Below are 24,842 nucleotides of genomic sequence, written 5' to 3' on the forward strand. Positions count from 1 at the left end.
CTAGATTACACCGATCCAAAACAGAGAAAAAGTATATATTCAATCTCTGAAATCAAGAAAGGAAATGCTGAATCAGTAGTTTCGAATTCGAACATATTTTCGGATAATTGAATATGTGTAAAAAAGGTTTTAACGAACAAAAAATAAATACTACTGTTGCTCCTCCTCCTCATATTTCTCCTCATCTTCCTCCGCCTCCTCCTCCTCCTCATCCTACTACTTATTAAATAACTAATATTATCAAGGAGTATCACGTGTATACATCAAATTTCGAAAAAAAAAAAAAAAAAAAATCGAGTCTCTGCGATAAAGAAAACGGAATTTATTGGTGTGACTTTCAATTTTTCCCGTGACCTTAATCTCTGATCTATATATCTAAAAATGAACTCAATTCTAAGTATTTTGACCAACTTTGATGACGATTAGTGAAATCCTGTGGACGTTAGAGAATAAACAAAGAAACAAAGTCGACCCCCCACCCCACCCCCAACGCTTTAGCGAAGGTAACAGACACACGCAAAAGAGAATGTATCAAAAAGCCCGGACAGAAAACTAGGCTAGAATCCTTTTTATTATTAATATAACATTGTGATGTTTTAGATTTTTTCAAGTATCCTAATTAGTATTCTTGATTATATTGTTGTGAATAGGGATTATCTCCCTTGATAATCCAAGACTATAAAAGCTGTGTATTTCCGCTTGTCGAGTAGACAAGTAATCGAATTCTTGTCGGTCGACATCCGGTACTCGTACCGGACTGGCAGACTGGTGGCTGAAGTGTATTGTCAGCTCAGATGCCGCACTCAAATTAATTGATCAAGTCAATGGATGGGAAAACCCTTCTATACTAAGGCAACTTTATTTTTGCAAACTGCCGAGTTCCCCTTTTGAGGGAAGCTGGTTTTCCCCCACATTAAAAACGACCTTGTGTCCCATTTTGTTTCGTGGGGAAACAAATAAATAACGACAAGTAGTCGAATTCTTTATTGAATAATAAAGATTACTAGACGGAAACTTATCGTCCTGTTTTCATTACATATATAACATGCATCATTACGAAGAGTTTTTTTTATTTGAAATCGATAAGTTTTTATTATTATTAAGATCGTAGTGCAGTATCTGTTCTAATGCTACACTTAAGTGAATTAATCCGGAGTCAATAGATGGAATATCCTCTATACTAAGGCAATTACTTATTTTTGCCTACTGCCAGAGTGCCCCTCTTAGAGGAGCTGGTCCCCCTCCCACGCACACACACATTTAAAACGACCTTGAGTCACATTTTTCTTTCATAGGGAAGTAAATAAATACTAATATCAAAGGATTTTTTTTTGATCCTCGGTCCTCAAAATCAAAAGAGATTAGACCATTCCTGTAATAACCTGGTCCGTGTTGGTTGCAGTGTAATACAAGTTCCTGTGCAGTTCTATGTGGTCCACACTCACAGGCGTTGCTTTTTCTCTTTGAGAACGAATTAGTTGATTGCTAATCGCCTGAGGCACCCTTACCGAGGAATGCTACCAAGTTTGCCCCCAGGCACTTTTTAAAGGTCAGTGTTTCTTACTCGGCTGCGCTTACGCCTCAATCCCGCTTTTCGACATTGGTGTCTAAAGTTATTGCGATGGCCGAGAACTAAATACAGACAACTAATATCAGAAAAGATTACAGCAAAAGAAGAGATAAATACGGCGAGTGCCAACTTATTTTAGTTGTACTGTAATAAGATCATGCAATCATTCCAGGAGGGTCATGTCATTTTAATTGCATGTAGTTTAACAATTTCTATTTGCGTCAATCGTTTTGTTTTGTTCGTTACGCGTTTGGCACTATTTCGCTAAAGAGATAATCGACCTCAATTCGCATTCCTCCTGTTTACAACAGTAAACGAGGCTGAATAATTTGTGTCTTTTATTTTGAACCCAAATTTACATTTCTCGTTTTTTTTTTGTTTTTTTTTTTTCGGAGGAAATGTTTCGGAGGAAATGTTTCGAGGGAAATGTTTCGGAGAAAATGTTTCGAGGGAGATGTTTCGAAGGAGATAGAAAATCTTCTGACAATTAAAACCTCAGTTGCGTTGAAGAGTTGCTGTGGACTACACATAAAGCACCTAAAATTGACAAAGAAATTGATAACAAAAAAGGGGGAATTCATTTTTTTATGCATAACACCGGGTTTTTGTAAAAATATTCTTCGCTCTATAATAACGAGCAATGTGTATTCATTTGTGCGCAAACACAACTGTGTATGTGTGTGTGTGTAAATACATATACAGACATATATGAATACATATATACATGTATATATGTATTCACGTACGCACACCACATATACATACATACACATCTATCTATCTATCTATCTATCTATCTATCTATATATATATATATATATATATATATATATATATATATATATACTAGCGGGGGTACCCGGCGTTGCCCGAGTGTTCGTTTCCGGGACGGGGGGGAGTTTTAAAAAATGTTATGGTAGGTAAGTAGGAAGGATCAAACCCGGAGTCATGAGTAAAAGTAGGAAAATAAAGTGTGAAAAAAAACAACAAAAAAAAAACATCCGCAACGTTAACAGTTCGGCCACCAAGAAAAGTCCATTCCAGTTGTTTAGGAAAAAAAAACAAAAAAAAACGACTACGGTAGGTCGGCGCAAACGTGAAAATATAATGTGAATTGTCCAGCACGCTAACCACTACGCCACAGAGCACTGCAGCTTAGTTTAGTGATTTTAAATAACTTCACATGAAAGAACTACGAAGCCAAACCGGTGTTCTCTTCTCAACTGTTCCTTGTGAACGATCCCCAAACGGTGTTAAGTGGTGGCAGGGGGAGGAGGAATTTATTAGAGAGAAAATATTTTACCACTTCCATTGATCTTAACCGATTTTGGCCGTGACTTCTCAGCAGAAAAAGTATAGAAATCTAAGATTATCGAGGAATTTGAGAAATAATAAGCCTATAACACACCTCAGATATTGTTCTGCCGTTTGTGCATATTATATTTGCATGAAATATCTTGATTTTTAATCCTATTAATGTCAAAATCAGACGGGGAAAAAATGAGTTCATTTTATTTATATATATATATATAAGATAAGATAAGATAAGAAGATAGAAGAATAGAAGAAGATAGAAAATAGATAGAAGATAGAAGAAGATAGAATAGAAAGAAGATAGAAGATAGAAGAAGATAGATAGATAGATAGATAGAAGAGAAGAGAAGAAGAGAAGAGAAGAGATAACTACTTAATTTACTCACATAAAATTAATATACGAAAGTATAGATTTATGCGTAAGCTTTAAGTATTTACTTCAAAAGTTCTCAATGCGTAGGTAGAGCGAGTTAGTAAGTTATAAAATGTATATGGCGATTAAGTTACACTGAATATTCCGCGTTTCATCCACTTTTAGGATTCTTCAGGAAAGTGGATGAAACGCGGAATATTAAGTGTAGCTTAATCGCCATATACAGTTTATAACTTACTATATATATATATATATATATATATATATATATATATATATATATATATATATATATATATATATATATACACTTTGTGTGAATGCGTTCCCTATAACTCCGAAATGGTTAAACAAATTTTTTTCTAAAATTTCACACACATGTATGTGTCTGGAAGTATTCTTACATAAGTGTTGTATCGCAATGTCTCCGATAAGTTTCGAAAAATCAATAATCGAAAAAAATCCGATTAAAGAAGGGACAGTTCCATTTTGACCAATGTTAACACCTTCTACAGCCTAACAATACAATGCAAGAGAAGTTTTATCACCATATATGCAGAAAGACCCAGCCTATAAAATCAACAGTAGGTTCTTTGATAAGACAGGGGCGCGTTCGAAATGAATTTTTCTCTTTAGAGCACAACTGAACCATGGTACTTGACTTTTGCATGTTAAACTTTAATTCAAGCCATTAAACGAAAGTAATTTAATAAAATCAACAATAGGTGGTCTACAGTGCAATGTAAGTAACAAAATATTGTAGACTAAACTTCTCCTGGTTCACCACGAAGGGTCCCAAACTAGAGCAGGCTATAAATCGATTTAACAAATGAGCAAATTTACGGATTTCGACGACATTAATAAAAACCCGAGAAGAGTGAACATTCATTAATTAATCTTCAATCCAGACAACGTCGGGTCTCCATGCTAGTATATATAGTACGTACGGAGAGTATTTGCGATAACCTTCTCAAAAGATTATCTATTTGTTAATTAAAAAGTGCTGACAGCCATTCCCTCTGTCGATGTACGTCCTGATTAAACAAAATTCAAGTCTAACTAAAAAAAAAAAAAAAAGGTGCGACTTCCTCTTTTCTGTTATTTTTATGTAATACTAGCCTGGGTTCTCGGTGTTGCCCGGGTGTTTGGAGGTGTGTGTTGAGCAAAAAAAAAAGAAAAAAAAAAAAGAAAAGAAAAAATGGCAGTAGGTAGGCAGGCTCGAACCCATACCGCAAAGGAGAAAAAGAACGCGAAAAAAAGGTGACATTTTTGCCCTTGCGTCCATCGCCAAACCGGGACTATTCAATTGAAAAGAAGGGATGACTTTCGAAAATATCGGCGAAAAAAACGTCATACATACATACATACATACATACATACATACATTTAAGCAGACAAGTGAGATTTATATTATAGATTAAGTCACAGCATATTAAAGCTAAATGCCACTCAAGGATAATCAGATAAAAAGATTAACAGTTAGAAAAAAAAAACAATTCTTTATTACTTATGAAGGCGATTTATGACAAGTATTTGTTGAAATTTGATCTGAAGAAGTAACCCCCCTGTAATGTGTTCCACGGAATCCGTTTGATGTTAGGAACACGGAAGAAGAAAGGAAAAAAATTGTATCTGTGTTAGGAAGACGAGTCACTGCCGTGAATGGCTTACAAGAAGAAACCAAGGATTAAATATTAGTCGAACAAATTCCGTGGAAATAAGAATAGAGTCGAGAAAGACTAGCAAAGTATTTTCTGTGAGAAAAAAAGCTGTGGAGAACAGAAGAATCTGATGGAACCACATCTGCTTTTTTTTTTTTTTTTTTTTTTTTTCTCAAATCTGTTGCCAAAATTGCTGTAAAAATGATGATTTTTTTTTTTTTTTTTTTTTGTATTTTTAACACATGTTCATCCCTTACAAGGCATATCGCCACTTGGACGTAAGGGGCTACTATTTGGGGCCACGTCTAGGAAAGATTAGCAAGATATTTGTTTATGTTAAATTTAAACTTCTGTATATCAGTAAAACCAGGGAAGCAGGCAGCAGGAAGGGAATTCCAAAGTCTAGCTGTTCGAGGGAGGAAACTTTTAGAACAGAAAGCTTTCTGGCATTTAGGGACAACAACAGTGAAGGGGTGAGATTTTCTTGCTAAGCGGGTTTGTTTGTGGGTATCTTGTTCTAGATTAACTTTCTTTTCTTTTTTTAATTAACATATTTATTCAATTTTTTTAAGCAGGAAATTAAATGTAAGTAAAATTGAGGCCAGAAAAATAAAACAACAAAATCAAAATCCTTTCTTAAAGAACGGAAGAGAAATCCGTCATTTTTTTTCTAAAGTTAATTTTTTTTTTTTTTTTTTTTTTTTTTGAAATGTTGAATTTTCCTGAATCAAAACGTAAATCTGCAGAGTGAATGCCCGTCAGCATTTCTTGATTAACAGATGGATGTCCATTTTTTTTTTTCATTTTGTTTTCTTTCTACATTAATTAACGCATTTATTCAAAGTTTTTAAACAAGAAATAGAAAGTAAAGTGAAACTGAAGACAAAAAAAAAAACCAAAAAACAAAAACAAAAAAAAAAACGTAAGGGTATGTTTTACAATATACAGCGGTACGAAAAAGTGCCCCCCCCCCCAAATATATAATAAACAAATCTACCAAATAAATGTCACGGTTACATTTATAAGTTACATTCTAACAGTATTTTGTTTTATTTTTATTTTTCAGTCCTTATCGAGATTTCAAATGTAAGCGTACACTCGCGGCCATCTTTTGTTGTTTTAACGCTATGCTAGAAAGTACTTGTTTTTCAAACCTATTAATTGTTTTAGAGTGAGTAAAAACACTAAAATATTTTCTATATAGGTAGAAGAGTAATTTATCTTGCCTTTCATAACATTTATTTGTTATATATTTGTTTCTTTCTTTGCCACCTCTGTCTATTGTAAAACAAGCGCAAACAAAGTCACAATCTTTAGGGAAAACCAGCTGGGTCGGTGATAACTCAGTTTCCACTCACAACTGTGTGGAACCCGCTGGAACGAGCACTCCGTCTCACTGGCGGATTTGTTTAAATACGCCGCCCGAGGACGAATGGCGCGCTAAAGACACTCGTTTCTTTGGGGGGGGGGGATAAAATAAATAAAAAAAAAAGCACCAGGAAAGTAGGAATGATATACCATTTAATACGACTTTTCACTGCACGTTTTTAGAGAACTTCCCCGCTTCTCAATGTGAAACTGAGTCATAAAATCCGGCCCTTTCTTCACGCTCATCCGATGACCCCCTTTTTCCTTAAATGCGTAACAGCTGGGGGTTTCAAAAGAATCCTTCTTGGATTTCTCTTTTCTGTGTGTGGTAAAGGGATGAGGATTCTGGAACTACGTCTACAGTCGGCAGAACGCACGACCCTTGACCTTTCGATACTTAAAAGAAAAAATAGAAATAGGGGAGAGGGGGGAACAATGTTTACCCAAGCCACGACTCACTTGTTATCTATACTGAACTGAAAACGATATTAATTAGACGCCGAGATCGTATTTTATAATTTTGACTCTTTTTTTTTACCAGGATGTTACCACTTATCAAGGCCCGAAGGCTACTCAAGGACAAGGGTTAATGAATGTAAGGTGGTAGTTTAGTAATCGTCAATGTTGTAAATTGGGTAGAATTTGAATTATTTAAGGGGACAGCTCAACAAGAACTTGTTTACATTGGACTTGAAGGATACCATATTGTGTAGTTGGCCGGGAAGAAGGCCAGTGTAACAGTGATATATATATATATATATATATATATATATATATATATATATATATATATATATATATATATATATACTCAGACAAGTATTCTTAAATAGCACGAAGTGTTTTTGTTTAATGAACTTTTTTTTTATAATTCTTCAATTTTTCGAATTGTCGTTCTTATTTCTCGGTCGAATCTGTGCAAGAAAGTTCCATACTCGTGTTCGTTCATTTGTTTTTTTTGTTTGTTTTTTTTTTGCAAGTACTTTCGACTGAGTTTCATAAAAAAAAATGACAAAAAAACTCATTAAGCAAAAATACCCCATGCAATTTAACAATACTTGTCTGAATGAAAGTATGCTGCCTAAACACACGAACACACACACACACACACACACACACACACATATATATATATATCGATGAGATCTTATTTAGGCTTCAAATACTATTTGATTTTGAATATTTGTTTAGGGTTTATTTCTACGGAAAAGTATCCTCATACCAGGTTGTCCTGACCAACCCCTGTACAGAGTGATCTTAGACACTCGAAAATAGTGTCAAGCAGTCCTTCAAGTTCTCTCCTTGCGCACTGACATGATCATTCTCATGACGGTTTTATAAGCCTTACTACTTCCATGCTGGCTCATGAAAAATGAGAAACGGGTGTTTTGTTTGTTACACCATTATTATAAAATTGCTTCTGTGTCGGTGGCCAAGTGGTTAACGACACGGACTGACGACCTGGATGTTCCACAAAAAAACAGTTTCACTTAGGATATTGACAAACTTCACGCGGCCTCTCCCGTGAGTACTCAATGTCTTTCTAGAAAGGATTCTGACCAGAAAAAATATCGAAGAAACCAATGCTAACAAATAGAAGCTCTGGATTCAGATGATATGATGGTGATCCATTTTTTTGGTTGTTCATAAAAGTTTCCTTCTTCTAGATTGATTGCCTTTACCATGGCTATTGAGTTTCATCTGCTCCCTGTATGGTAACCATCTGGGATATCAGAGGGAGGCTAACAGGAGCTATAATATGCCCAAGGGTGACCTGAAACTGTGTAATGCGAGGAAGATAAACAGTCTAGGGTATTAAACATACACACATACAACATCTACTATTGTAAATTGTCCACCATTTGGCACTAGTCAAACTCCGTGTTGCTTAATTTCTGTGATCTAACTAGAACCGATGGGTTAACAGGGATGGGATCAAAGTGTAGTATCTATCCTGCAGATGCTACACTTCAGATAATTTGTACCAGTCAATGGAGGGGAAACCTTCTATACTGGGACAATTATTATTTTTGGTAACCAGAGTGCCCCCTTTTTGCCTACTTTTAGGGGAGCTGGTTTTTAGCCCACATTAAAAACGGCTTTGTACCTAATTTGCTTTGGTGGTGAAGCAAATAAATACAATGCTATGCATGGCTATATATTTATATACAACTTATATCCTATATACTATGCATTGCTATATATTCCTCAAATATTTCGGTGTAAATATTTCTAATCTTCTATTATATAAATCTCACCTGTCTGTTTAAATGTATGTATGTATGCCTAAAACTTTCGACAGAGGCGACGGATTTTCACGATATCGGTATCGTTTCAAAGCTCAACCCTTCGGACGACAAATATCGAAAAAAAATAGCTAAAAACATTAATTCCTTCATCCTCAACTGGGCACTTTTCTACAGGAAGGGGTACCTTTTTTTCGCCGATATTTTCGAAAGTCATCCCCTCTTTTCGATTGTGTAACCTTAATTTAAACCTACGTCACTTCCGGTTTGGCGATGGGCGCAACCGCAAAGACGTCACTTTTTTTTAAACGTTCTTTTCCTCCTTCGCGGTATGGGTTCGAGCCTGCTTGCCTACTACCACTTTAGGCCTGCTAGTATATATATATATATATATATATATATATATATATATATATATATATATATATATATATATATATATATATGTATATACTAGCGGGCTTACATGACATTGCCAGAGCGAGTGAAAAATAGAAGAGTTTAATGTGTGTAACATCCATTTACATAACTGACTCTCTCTCTCTCTCTCTCTCTCTCTCTGTATATGTGTCCAACGTTAACAAATTCCTAATGAACCGCCCCCTTAAGTAAACACTTCATCAAATCTCCACACTAACGTAATGTACTTGCAATAACCCTTATCCTTGAATGGCTTCCGGGCCTTGATAAGTGGTGACCACTGTGTAAAAAAAAAAAAAAAAATACACAGGCGGCAAAAAGAAAGTCTGTAATGTTTTAAAAAATTGCAAATTTAAGCTAAATTTAATGTAACAGTTTAAACAACCTATAACCTTATTTGATTCGCCTTTTATTCCTCTATAATTTTACCTGTTCATATTTGACTTTTAATTGAAATATTCTAGTGTTCACGTCAATTTAAAAAATAACTTCAAATTGAGGCAAAAAGAAAGTCTACAACAACAAATTCGCTTAAAACCAGCTAAAATTATCGCCCCTAAATTAGTTTAAAATATCCACCAACCGGCAACAAAGCATCTCTAATCATAATTGTTGTTCCAGGTCGTAAAATATGCATAGTTTTTTTTTTTATTCTAATTCATACAAAGACTGAGACATGTACAAGCAAGTATTATATTTTTTCCTAAACACTTGCAAGTGAAAAAAAAAAAAGTAATCGCGCTAAGATCGAAACAAAAACGCAAAGGCAGTGAGTCAATTACGATAACTATTCGGTCAGTGTGACATTCTCTTTAAAATGTGTTTTGAAACCGACTTATACTTAACATAATGAATCTGTCATGTGAACCATTCACGCATGTGCAATCGTGAAACAGTTAGCAAACAGATAAAAATCCGATGACCCTCATGTAGCAATTTTTCAATTTTTACCCCCCCCCTTAGACGCCCTTTTTTCCGGATGAAAACTCATTAAACAGTTTTCCATGTGTCTGAATAACTTATATACCAAATGTCAAGTATGTAGATAAAAAATTCGTTAAATATAGAGGTTGTAAAGTGTCCTCACACACACACACACACACACACACACATTCTCACTTGCGTGTGTGTGTGTATATATATATATATATATATATATATATATATATATATATATATATACTAGCATTTCAACCCGGCTTTGCTCGGGCCTTATGCACTGTTCATAACTTGCCCTACGTGGGAATACAATTTATGTAAGATTTTAAATGTTTAGACCAAAATTTGTCTGAGTAATTTCGTAGAGACTGCAGAGGTCAATTTAAAAAAAAAACTTTGACCCCAATTTTGACCCCTTAACATTTATCATTTTGGTCTCAAATCAAAATACAAAGTTTTACCCATATCCGAGTTAGCTACATCTAAAATTTCAATTCTTTAGACCCAAAATTGGCGGAGAAATTTGGTAGAATCTGCAAATGTCAACTCTTTCAACTTTGACCTTTTGACAACCAAATTTCGCCCCAAAACTGATTAAAAGGCTTGCCACATGTCTGAATACCCGTTATGCATAAATTTCAAATGTTTAGATCCAAAATTGGCTGAGTAATTTGCGAGACACCGCAAAGGTCAAATCTTTTGAACTTTAACCCCTTAGCAGCTCAAATTTTCGACCCAAACCGATTAAAAAGCTTGCCCTTTCTCTGAATACACTTTATGTAAAATTTCAAATGTTTAGACCAGAAATTGGCTGAGTAATTTGGTAGAGATTGCAGAAGTCAAATTTTAAAAACTTTGATCCCTTAACATTTATGTTTTAGGCTCAAATCAAATTATAAAGTTTGATCTATGTCCAAGTAACCTACATTTAAATTTCAATTCATTAGACTCAAAATTGGCGGAGGAGTTTGGTAAAGACTTCAAAGGTGAAATCGTTGAACTTTGACCTCTTGACAGCCAAATTTCTGGCCGAAAACGGATTAAAATGATTTTCCCGAATCTCAATGCTCCTTATGTCAAATCTTGAGTCTGTAGACCGAAAATTGACAGAGTAATTTGGTAGGGAAATGTACACACACACACACACACACACACACACACACACACACACACACACACATTTTCGTTTATATATATATATATATATATATATATATGATCACTTCATTTAATCGCATAAATTAATATACTATACCTTAATATATAGTTTTATGCGTAAATTTTTCAGTATTTACTTCAACAGTGCTCAATATATAGGTAGAGCTAGGTAGTAATTTATGAAAATTTATATGGCAATTAAGCTACACAGAATATTCCGTGTTTCATTCTCGTGAGAATTTGCCAGACTTATAAGCTTCATTACTTACTATATATATATGTGTGTGTGTGTGTATACACGCCCTTGCACACACTCACATGTGTGTGTGTGTGTGTGTGTGTGTGTGTGTGTGTGTGTGCATACGGATTTATAAACGACTTTTGCTTTGCTTTGATTATATTCTTTTCTTAAAACAATGGCGACGGCACGATCTCTTTGCCCTGACAAAACAATGAGAACCGCGTTAATAACTCTCCTGTATTAGAAAAGAAAAACATTAAAATAGCAAAAGAATAAACACATTTTCTCATGTTTTTTTAACTGATGTTCAGTAATTTTTTCCCTAATACAAGATTGCTAATACAAGATTGCTAATACAAGATTGCTAATACAAGATTGCTCACTTAAAGTCTGAAAATTACTCTTGCATCTTGTAACTATGTAGAAATATTTGAGTTGCATGTTAAAAGACAGTTCGATCTAGAAATCGATATCCATCTATCTATCTATCGATTTATTTATTATGTAAAAGTCACTTTGTGTGTGTGTGCGTGCGTGCGAAAGTTCCTTCCTCATAGGTTCCGAAACGGCTGGACTTATCTTTTGCAAATTTCACACAAAGGTAATTTATATTTCTGGCAGTGTTCTTAGATATGTTTTGTACAGAAATTCATCCGATAAGCATCGAAAATCGAAAAAATCCAATCTTAAAAATAGTCGTCCTTCGCTTTAATATAAAAAAAGAATTTTTACAGGGGAATATTTTACGCTACACCGGTTAACCTGGGCCGGTATAACGTAAAATATTCCCTGTAAAAATTCTTCTTTTTCATTTATAAGAGAAAAAAAGACTATTTTAAAGATCTTCAAGCCCAATTATCAACTGGCATTATATTGTAAGCAAACACAGTTGGAATAAGATGAACGACATTATTATTATTATTATTATTATTATTATTATTATTATTATTATTATTAGTTATTAGTTATTTTGCTAATTAGTTCACCGAGCAAATTTTTTCTTGTAATATATGATATACAATAGATGATTTATTCTATAATAATACATACGCAATCTGCATCAATTAAAATATCATGCTTAAGCGTATTGTACGACCGGGCAACGCCGGACGTCCAGCTAGTCGTATATGAAATATTTTTCAGTTTCGGAAAAAAAATGAATCAACGATGATTGATACGCCGTAAAAGACAATCGATCAACATTTAATATTTCGTTTCATTATACGGCTCTGTTGCGCGACCTATTCTTCAGTATGCCGTCCAAGCAACACATCCTTATCTATAAAAATATATATATTCCATATACCTGGAGTATGTTCATCGGTTGTCAGCCAGAATGGTGATATGACCCCTTATTCCCTCCATGCAAATTGTAGCATAGCGCGGACTGCTATATGCATGCAAATCTATGCGAACTGTCGTCACCGGTAAAGAAAAAAAGACTATGAAAAAAGTGAAAGGAGATCAAGTGAGAGGCAAGGATAACGATCGAGATCAAGTGAGAGGCAAGGATAACGATCGAGATCACATGAGAGGCGTGAATAACGTTCTAGATAAGGTTCGATATCACGTGGGTGACGTCACGGCTGTAACAATGAGGAAATAAATGACGTACAAAACCAAAAGCGAGTTAAAGTTCTTTTCTATTGTTGGTCTCCTTTGCGACTGAGATTACAACGTGCTGGTACCCGGACTACGTTACACAAAGAGCGTCTCCAAAGATTAAATGATCTCTCACTTGAGAGTGGAAGTACGCGAGGAGACTTGATTCTAGCGTAGAACGTCATAAACGGGAATTTGAATCTTAGTGGAGCAGATTGCTGAAACAATCTTTCAGTTGGTGATACGAGCATCAAAATTGAAATTTGGCAGGTTTGCTTCTGCGGCCATCTTGAAAACTCGCAGCCATCTTGAATTTTCTGATGGCTAACGTTCTTTTCTTAAAATTTATGTTCTGAACGTCATTTGAACCAATTTTGGTGCTTGTATCACTAAGTGAAAGATTCTTATGGGATTGAGATAACCTGCCCCACTATACTTTTTGAAGAGCATTATGCCTTTATTTCTGCAGGCAATCGCAAAAAAAAAAAAAAAAAAAAAAATTGCACTACCGTCAATTTAGGGCTTAATAGAAGGCAGCTAACGTTCTCTATTCGTTTTACTGTTCCGTGAAACGACCAACTAGAGAAAGTCGTGATGATAATTATCATATCCAGATTTAAAGCGGTTTTGTGTAACAGAGCGCGGACGCGTGTATGCAAACGCCAAGTTGTGTGAAGAAAAAGACTATAAAAAGAATGAGTGCACAGACCGGCGATCACGTTCGAGGGCACGTTTGTGAAGATGATCACGTTAGAGACGTAGTTAACGTCACAGCCGTAACGAGAAGTATACAAACACATGCACGTGCACAAAAATATTTTAAGTCACATAAGTTAATTAATATATATATATATATCCAGGGTGCGGCAGAGGTGACAGGTGCTTTTAAAATTGTTATCACAGGGGTTGGACAGTGTTGGAAGTGAGAGGAGGAAGAAAAGGTCTTGCGCCAGCACATTTTTTCCTCTAAAGGGCTCTGTAGACATCCCTGGGATCATGCCAGAAAAACTCGTATCTTGCTGAAAACACGAAACCAACAATTTGGTAATTTTGCAATTTTTATAAAAAATTGTTTCTAAAACACATGACGTTTCTGAATTTTTGAGATGAGGATTGGTTATGTTATTTGGATTCATCGGACTACTATTCTCATCTTTAGTGTGATTTTCGCAACGGTTCGGTCGATGTAACCTCCGACCTTCTTCAGGTGTATCTTGTCGAACTCGGGAATCTGGACGGAATTTAGAGCGGAATCCTTTATTTAATTCACGGGGGTAGCGTGCTCTTGTTTCGTTAGCCATGACTAGATAGAGGTCCTAAGTAATTCGCAATTGTATTTTTGGTTACCCACACTGAAGATTGAACCTTCAACCTTTAAGAGAATTGAAAATTTTTAGAACTGATTTGTTCAAGTACTCTAACCACTGCGCCACGAGTCCTTGCGGATAATTCTAGTACAAATTTTAGGAGCTTTTCAAAACACATGTCAATTGATGCAAAATTCACAAGATACTTACATTATTCTGTCCAATCCCTGTAATAGCAATTAAAAAAAAAATGTTATTTCCGCCCCACCCTGTATATATGTTTGAAGAACTCAAGTCATAGAACTCAGTATAAATGCACACGATAATTTACCTTTAATCTGTCTAGGTTAGCAAGAGAAAATGTCTTCACTCAAACAGTTCTCCTACAGGAAAAAAAAAATTTTTTCAACTAAAAACTGAAAGTAAAAAAAAATACAACTGTTGCAAGCGTAGGAAAAAAATAGATTAGTCCCAATCAATTATCGCTCCATTAGACAGATCGGTATTTAAAAATAGTTTGAAAATCCGACAACATAACTTTATATGTTAGATATACTAATATTTGGTTGGTTGGAGTAACAGTAAATTTGCATTTTTTTTGTCGTGTTCTTTTCAGTTCGTTTATTTTATAGGACAAAAAAGAAAAAAAAAACAACAATGAAAACAGCCTTAACCCAAATTATTTACATATTTTGCAATAAATAAAAAGTACATAAAAAGCTCATATATATGTGTGCGTGTGTGTGCATGTATGTGTGTGCGTGTGTGAGCGTGTATACTTGTGAGTGTGTGTGTACGTGTGAGCGTGTGTACGCGTGAGTGTGTACGTGCGTGTGTGTATGTGTATGTGTATGTGTGTGCGTGTGTGTGTGCGCGCGCATGTGTGTGCGCATGTATGTGTCTGTGTTCATATGTGTGTATGCGGGTGTGCTTGTGGGTGTGCGAGTGTGTGTGCATGTGTGTGTGTGTGTGTGTGTGCACGGCATCGGAAGTTCGTTGACGAACAACGAATGATCATGTTTTTCAAGTAAGACTAATAAATATACTGAATCAATTAAAAATTCAAACTGTAGTTTAAACATTTCTGTATAATATCGCATATACACGCACACACATCAATGCATACTCACGGATCCAAATAGCAAGGTCTCATATATGATATGAAAAGAAACTGGAATCTTAGAGAGATATCAATCATGCTAGTTATTATAGATGCCACAGGGCTTATGAAGAACCTGAAGTCCTACCTAACTAATATTCCAGGTGAACCAAGTGCAAAAGAGATCCAGGCAATTGCACTTAAGGCCACAATGTGGATACTAAAAAGAGCTCTCGGTTGGTTTCAATAAAAAGTAGGGCAATGTTGGCAGCTGGTTTGACTACCCCATACCCAGCGTTACAATCTTCAAAAGAAGAAAATAAAAATACAAAAACGGATGCACCCTCAAAGCCGTCTATTATGATCAATTTGAGATTAATGTCATTGTTTGATAACAATAAACGTTCGGTGAAATCGAATGAATAAAAACATACTGCACTTCTTGAGATAATAATCCTCGGTAACTGCAGTAAACATGATTCTAATGTTATTGGTAACTTGCCGTTGTGTTTCTAGTTACTTGCCTTCCCACGAGTGCAGAGTTCGGAACGAGGTTGATTTTTTAATTTGTGGAAAATCCGGTTCCCCGAAAAGAGGCACGCTAGATTGAAACTAATATAAAACTTGTCTTAGTATGAAAATACTTCTTCGCTGACTGAGAATAGAATAAACTAAGTGTCGCAAGGAAACAGATGCTACACTTTATTCCTTTTTGTGTTTGTTAATAATTAACCGGAAATTATTTCCAGTAAAATGAGTTAGTGTATGAGTGATTCAGTCCATTTTTTGAGTGAAAATAACGCATAACAAATATTAACCGTTCGTCACATTTAGCGATGAAATTAATCTGACGATGATTCTGACAAAGGGGAGGGGGAAAATGGCTGTTTTCTCAGTTGGAGTCTATTCATTTAAAACTTCTTCTTCTTCTTCTTCTTCTTCTTCTTATTATTATTATTATTATTATTATAATAATAATAATAATAATAATAATAATAATAATAATAATAATAATAATAATAATAATAATATTTTTGTTTTGAAGTAGTATTGTTTTGTGTTTTAATTCCTTACATCAAGTGTCTGGAATGATTTCCATAAGAAAAAAATAAAATAAAATTTTAAAAAATAATGCTAAACGTCTTCCCCAGAAAATTGCACAGGGGCAGATAATTCAACCTGTCTTCCCAAGAAAAGTTTTCAGGGGCAGATAACTCAACGTATCCTTTCCATAAAATTGTGCAGGAGCAGATAACTTAAAGCATCGTAATAGATTATTTATCTTAAACGATCAAAAGTCTTTTATATAGTTTCTATAGTTAAAATTAGTTTGGTAGAGAATTTTATTCTAATGCGTATGAAATGAATTATGTGTTTTTTCTTTGTTTACGAATTCTCGTGTTAACTATTCTGTACTTTTACTATGGAGTTTTAGATATTCTTGAAAAACAAAAAAAAAGACTATCAGATCAAAGTAAGACCATGAATAAACATATTATAAACACGCCCTGTTAATTATCGATCACTTTTTGATAAACACAGGAGTCTCAGTGGAGTTACATTTACAAAATTAAAAATATACAACCATTACTTTTGTCATTCATTCACTATATTGCTCTGTAATTACATTGAGCTTCTTAAATACGGATTGGTATATATTATAAGGAAATATTTCCACAAATATATATATATGTGTGTGTGTGTGTGTGTGTGTTTATATATATATACGTGTTATTTATATATATATATATATATATATATATATATATATATATATATATGTGAGTGTGTATGTGTTTGTTTCGTTTTTTGTTTTAATTTTCTTATTAGATTGTTTTTATTGGGAATAATGCATTCTATCGGATGTCAGACATTCATCCACTATTTCAGTCACTCTAACTGAGATATATTTTAAAGATTCTAACCGTTCTTTGTGTCCACTTGGCTGCACTTGGTTTACCGGTGTGTGTGTGTGTGTGTGTGTGTGTGTGTGTGTGTGTGTGTGTGTGTGTGTGTGTGTGTGTGTGTTTATTTATTTAAATCTTATACATTACAGCGCCTGTCAAAGGTATCCGGATTTCATCAACCGATTTATTATAAAATCCGTCTGCTCGTCACAGACAGATTTGTCAACGCAAAGATTATAAATCTGTTCCGAATAATGCTCCGGATTTTATAAATAAATTTAGGATGACTATATTGATAAACCCGGGTATCCTCATCAGACAATGCATTAAATACTATTTAAATAAATGCTTTATATTAGTTGTTGTAGAATCTACGATCGAGCACGTTATTCCTCCCATTAATTTGTGATACACGTTATATTTTAATGCTGGATGCTCCGACGAACTACAAGCCCTTGTAACCCCTCGGCGTAAATATCCCCTGACAAATCCGACAATCAGCAAAATCCCACCCCTACACAGTAGAGATCCATGGATCTAAGAAAGCCTTCTACTCTAATAGTTTCTTCACCAGAACAGCTAGACTTTGGAATTCCCTTCCCGTTTCCTAATTCCTCAACTGTCCTGACATGCAGAAGTTCAATCGTTATGTGAACAGACACCTTGCTGCTCAACTCCCTACATAGTATACCTGCAACTTATGTCCCTGATAATAGCCTCCTGCATCAAAGTGGTACTGTGCCTTGTTTGGGGATAAAATGTAATTAAAAAAAAATGTTTGTTTTGTGCTCAACTGTAACAGCAACACGGTGAACGCATGTATATTGGTATTGACAAGGCAAAGGTTATATTTATCATTTCAGGGAACGGCTATGTGCGGGCTGACATGTACGCTTTTAGACGAATAGAAATATTATCTAAACATTTGACATGAGCGTTGTGCAGGGTTGAAAATGTCTATATTTTCGTAAACAGCATCACATTCATTCAACCGTTTAAAGAATACTCTTTATATATATATATATATATATATATATATATATATATATATATATATATATATATATATATATATATATATATATATAAAGTGAATTTAATTTACAAACAAATGGCTACGCATAAGCATACATGTTTCAGCGAAAACCCAGTAAGGGAATCGCTTTGTCAGGCCAAGGACAACTTGTTTGTAAACTAAATTCACTTATTTTGGCTCTGTCTAACCATTGAGCACTCTTTTGGGTGACACACTTATATATTTTGTTTTAAACAAACAAATAATTACTACGAATACAATATATATATATATATATATATATATATATATATATATATATATATATAAGGCAGACAATATATTTTATATCATATAATATAATTATTATTAGTTATTATTATTATTATATTAAAAACACACGCTCATATATCTATACAAACACACACACACACATATATACTCACATACATATATATATACACATACACACATATATATATATACATACACATATATATACACACATACACATACATATACACACATACACATACATATACACACATATACATATATATATATATACATATACCCACACACATATATATATATATATATATATATATATATATATATATATATATATATATATATATATACACACACACACACACATCCTATATATCTACTTTCTAGTTATTACAATCATTCCCCACTGATGATTCTTATTTTTTATATTTATTTATTTTAATGAATTGTGGAAAAGATATGCTACCAGTTCCGGGCCCGTAAAGAGGCGGTGATTGAGGCTGAAGGCGGCTACATTGAATAGATGACAGCCCTACTACATAATCTAGTTACCTGAATTGATTTTTTCAAAGCTGTAGTGTTTTTTTTCTTTCGGACGACACTTTTATCATTCCACCCAGCATTTTTTTTTTCCTGAAGAAACTCATGTAAATCTCTGGTGATTTTATTGGTTTATTCATGACATCAAATGAACACGTGTCAGACGCAGCAATAAAATACCTATTTACTATGCCTCCCCACGGGCCAGAGTTAGACACCAGGGTCGTTTTTTAACGTGGAGAAAAGGTACAAAAATAAAAATTGTCTCAGTCGTGAAGGATTTCGCCTCCACCGAAAGAGAACAAGAAATGGAAGTGCAGCATCTGAAGAACAGATAGTACACTTTGATCTTGACCAAAAGGCCATAAAATAACATGACAGTGAATTAAGTGAATACTTCTCTGACTGTGAAATATTTTTATAAATTCACACACACGCACATACATACATTATATATATATATATATATATATATATATATATATATATATATATATATATTATATATTCAGTTACTCTTATGTGTCGTAGAGGACGAAACACGTGTTAGTGGATAATTATATTTTAAAAACAATATATATATATATATATATATATATATATATATATATATATATGATTTTCAGACTGTGAGAGATTGTATATAATAAATTCCACAGCCAAACAACGTCGCAGCTCACAAGAGCCATGACAGTCAACGAACCGGAAGTCCATGACTCGAATTTCGCCCCAATTTTCGGATGTGTCTAACTGATTAGCCCAAATGAGGGCGAAACTCGAGTCTTGGACTTCCGGTTCGTTGACTGCCATGGCTCTTGTGAGCTGCGACGATGTTTGTCTGTGGAATTTAATATATATAATATATATATATATTTTTACAATGCCTCCCCACGGGACAGAGTTAGACACCAGGGTCGTTTTTTAACGTGGAGAAAAGGTACAGAAATAAAAATTGTCTCAGTAGTGGAGGACTTCTTCTCCACTGAAAGAGAACGAGAAATGGAAGTGCCACATCTGAAGAACAGATACTACACTTTGATCTCGGCCAAAAGGCCAAGTAGATTATTAATTGTAGTTTACATGTTTTCCATGGATTTATTTTTTCATGTGTAAAGAAATGTATGATTTTTAGTACACACACACACACACACACACACACACACACACACACACACACACACACAATACCCTCGGTTTCGTTGACTATGCTAATATGCATAAATTCAAATATAATGAACCAATATCTCATTGCACAACTTCGCACTCAATATTCCCCTCTAGATATGGTCGTTAATTCATAGTAACTTTTGACGTCTCGGGGATTATGTGCTTCTTTGCGTCAAATAAAATAAAATAAAATAAAATTATGTTATAATTTTGAATATGATAATGACCAGAGTGCTCAGTTACACATATAAGCGTTGACTATTTTATTATAACGCTATACATTTATTTGTTCGGCCGTCGGTACTCACGGTTTTACATTAACACCGGAAATCCAGCCTATTTACCGAAACAATATTGAAGGTAAACATTTTCCAGCCAACGAGCAAGATTTCCAGTGGTTCCATGAAATCGCGAGTATCGATAGCAGATCGAATTTATATATATATATATATATATATATATATATATATATATATATATATATATATATACACGCTAATTATTACTATTAACGATATAAATTATTTAAAATGAAATACAGTTGGAAAATTAAACAATTTATTTTGCATAACCTACCAATTTGTGATCTATCGCGTTAATAGATTGGTATTTAAAAGACGTTATAACAATTTAAAGTTCTGTAAATATCGGATCCGATAAAAGTAACCGTTTTTAGTCAATTAAGATAACGTAAACAAAGATGGCTACTTTCCTCAGATACGATATTTATCGAAGTTAAAATTCGCATAATTTCTCCTAAATAGTATTATTTCTGTAAAGGAAAACACCAATTGGAGCTCGGGTGTGTTTTCGGCAGCCTAACTCTTGCTTCCATTATTTATTTCCTTTAGTCCTCACATTCCGTGAACAATGCTTCTAACAAAGGGGGAAGGATTGATGTTTCGGGGTCGGAGTCTATCCATCTAACGCTTATCTTTGACTGTTTTTTGATCTCAAAGTATTTTTGAAGCTCATTGCATGAAGTGGTATCATACCTTGTCTGGAGCGATTTCCATAAAAAAAAAGAAAAAGTTACCAACTTGATTAAGCAAAGTAACATATAATGTTTTTGACTAAATTTCGAACAGTATTTCATAAATTATTTATCTCGCTAATAGTAATGCAGATTGCAGCGCAGTAGTGGCAGTGCTTAATTATGCGAAGTAAAGTATATATATATATATATATATATATATATATATATATATATATATATATATATATGTATGTATATATAAAATAAGAGCGTAATTTTTATTTATGTATGTATTAAAGAAGATCGAAACAGCATCGCCGCGCCGCATCATCGGTACTTTCGGTTTCAAATCCAAACACCGGTTAAAGAGACCAATTATAGATCCCTTCTGTTTAGATTTGAAACCGACGGTACCGACGTTGTTCATCTTCTGTAATCAACATGTACACCCGCACGCACACACGATCGCCGATCGCGCGCACACGCGCGTGCGCATAAACAGTAAATACAGATGCCATCATCAATAAAAACAACTCACTTCTCAACCATTCAACATGTGTTAAGTTGCAAGTTCTCCGCGCATCCACACGCATTCAAACATTAGAAAACAAACAAGACCGTAATATCTATTAATATATATGCATTAAAGAAGATCGAAAAAACATCGGTACTCTCGGTTTCAAATTCAAACACCGATAAAGGAGTCAAATATAGGTCTTTTTTTTTTTTTTCGATTTTAAACCAACACTACTGATGTTCGTATTAATTGGAATTTTCGGACTACTGTTCTCATCTTGAGCGTCATTTTCACAAGGTTTCAGTCGATGTAACCTCCAACCTTCTTCAGGGGTATCTTGTCGAAGCCGAGAATATTTCTATTTACCGATGTTGTTCCGATCTTCTGTAACACATACACACGTGCTTGCGCTCGCATCACACACACACACACACACACACACACACACACACACACACACACACACACACACACACACACACACACACACTCCCGCATAAACGGTGCGGTGCGTGTTAAGATAGTCGACAAATCGATTTTTAAAGTATGTTGTCTCAATACTTACTTGTCATGTCGAAAATAGTAATATATTCTAAAATTACGAAAATTCATCGAGTAAAAAATTATTTATAGTTAAAAGTAATTTTTACAGAAAATTAGGAAAAATGTCATTTTCCCTAGATGTAAACATCTTGAAGATTGCGAATACAGAGGAGACACTTATCTCCCTTTTTGGCAAAAAGTTTTTGCCAATGTAATTGCTGACGCTTTGTTTTAGCCAATAGCGATAGACTTTTATTATTATTATTATTATTATTATTATTATTATTATTTTTTTTTTTTTTACTAAAAACACAATAGAAGTTGTTCTACTTGATGAATTTTCGTAATTTTTTGATATATTACTATTTTCGACACGGCAATTAAATAAGTATTGTCGTTTTACTTAAAACCACATATTAAAAAAAAAAAGATCTGTCGACTCTATCTTAACAAGCACCATGTAAACAATTATCAATAAAAACAACTCATTTCTCAACCATTCAACATGTGTTAAGTTATAAATTCTCCGCGCACGCACCACGCACCACCGTCGCAGTCGCAACCGATCCAATATTCAAACGTTTTAAAAGTGTTCTATTTTGTTTCTTTTTTCTTTCTTTTTTTTTTCAGATCATTTGTAAAGAAAATGAAAAAAATGTATTTCATCATTAATGTTATATTTTTAGTTTTGGTTATTATTATTATTATTTTTTTTTACCTACCTACGACATAGTTGCCCAATCGTGTGGATGGAGACGTTGTACTTATTAGAGTAATGCGTTCTCTTCACCGCCCTCGCTTGTGGACCGCTAGTGCGTCGTAAGCGGTGGGCGGTGGGCATTCTCCACCTCTCTCTCTCTTACTCACACTCTCTCTTTCTCTCTCTATTTCCATCTCTCCTCCCTCTCTCTTTTTTTTCTCTCATATCACGTGGTAGAATAATTGCCGCCTTGTCTTCATAACACAAACACACACAAGACGAAGAAAAAGAACATTCGAGCTCGCGAGGTAGAGTACACACACACACACACACACACACACACAGACATACAAACGCGCACGCTCAGAGAGAGAGAGAGAGAGAGAGAGAGAGAGAGAGAGAGAGAGAGAGAGACGCGTGCATACCAACGGGCACCCTTTCTTCTCTTTATAATGTAGTCGATTACTTATTGACAAATTCGTTTAAATTTTGACTTTCTTCTCTCGTATAGTATTAAATGTAGTTTCATATAAACCTATCGGCCTGTTTAAAATCCGTATTTTCTTATATTTCTCTCACATCCGTCAGTTTATAGTGGTGTGGACTGGTGTATAAAGCTTCCGCCCAGAAATGGTCACCTTGCATGGGCGCAAGTTCACTTAATTGGGCGCCATCGACATTCCTCCAGCGATCACCAATCCTTGGCTGAGTGTTTATTCTCTTGGCACCAAAATATGACACTAATTTTTGACACCCATAACAAAAAATACGATTAAAAACTAACCAAACAAAATCAATTCATCATAATTTTTACCCGATATTGAAGAAGGATTAAAGTTTAAATCGCATGAAAACATTATTTACGGTACTTGTACAGTTTAATGAAAACATTAAAAAATAAAAATATCGAAAAAGGTTATATTGTACGTATCCGTTTTGAACATTGAAGATCTCCGAAAAAAAGTTTACTTAATTTGATCGAGTAGTTTTTTTTTTTTTTTTTTTTTTAAATTTTTTTTACAGCGGAAAAAAAAAAAAACGTTTTTATGACAGCAGGTTGAAGGTATACGTCTTTGAATTTTTAAAATTTTTGTTTGGATTTTTAGAACACGCCACGGGGAAATAACTCAATTTAAAGCGCCGACACTCCCTCCCCATCTTTAATAATAGCTTTTCTTCCTAAAAATAGAACCTTTTGCTCGATATCATAACAAATTGTAAAAAAAAAAAAAAAAAAAATACTTGATGAAATTAAGTGACATTTTTTTTTCAGAGAACTTCATTCCATAACGGATACGTACAAGAATAACTTTTTTCGATATTTCCATTTTTTAATGTCTTTATTAAACTGTACAAAGTACCTTATTTATTTTACACTCCAAAAAAACGGCGAAATTTGATTTGAACATCGCAAATTGACAGAAACTTAAAAAAAATGACATAAAGAACAATGTCGGCATTTTTTTTTTCGCAAAAACAGCGAAATTAAACATTAAAAATATACGAAAAAAAAACACAAAAAAAAACTCAGTACTTTATACCTTGTTAAAGTTTTGGTTCAATTATTAGACAAGTGAAATATAACAGTAAAAGTCTTACCATTGCCTTAAAATATTATTAAAACGACATATATAGATGTGTAAAAAGGAACAAAAAAGCTTATCACATTTAAGCAGACGACACCTAAAACAATTAACTTCCGGTATCTATGGATGACCCTAAGTGATAACTTTTCCTTGTTGATTACAATTTATTAATTTTCAATATCGTAATTTGTAGTCCGAAAAAAGTAATATTTAAATTATTTCTACTAAATTCCTCTTTATTCTAGGAAATATTATTTTTTAATTCCTAAAGCTAAACATTATTTAAATTTTTACTAAATCTT

General features: G+C 34.0%; 1 protein-coding gene across 12 annotated transcripts in view; it reads right to left on the reverse strand.

The window, feature by feature from the left end:
* Positions 1–24,842, reverse strand: part of LOC145252749 (putative cysteine desulfurase) — a 601,560-nt gene that overhangs the window by 226,319 nt on the left and 350,399 nt on the right. For 2 of the 12 annotated variants that reach the window (XM_080112634.1, XM_080112632.1), the window contains exon 1: positions 22,977–23,298. The exons of 9 other annotated variants lie outside the window; for them this stretch is intronic. The gene's annotated coding sequence lies outside the window, so the exon portion shown is untranslated. Of the gene's footprint in view, positions 1–22,976; positions 23,300–24,842 lie in introns of those variants that run through there. One more of the 12 variants, XM_080112630.1, reaches the window with a different exon arrangement.

The sequence above is a fragment of the Euprymna scolopes genome, chromosome 29, assembly GCF_053919585.1.
Source record: "Euprymna scolopes isolate OS-2025 chromosome 29, ASM5391958v1, whole genome shotgun sequence".
In the NCBI taxonomy this organism is placed as follows: domain Eukaryota; kingdom Metazoa; phylum Mollusca; class Cephalopoda; order Sepiida; family Sepiolidae; genus Euprymna; species Euprymna scolopes.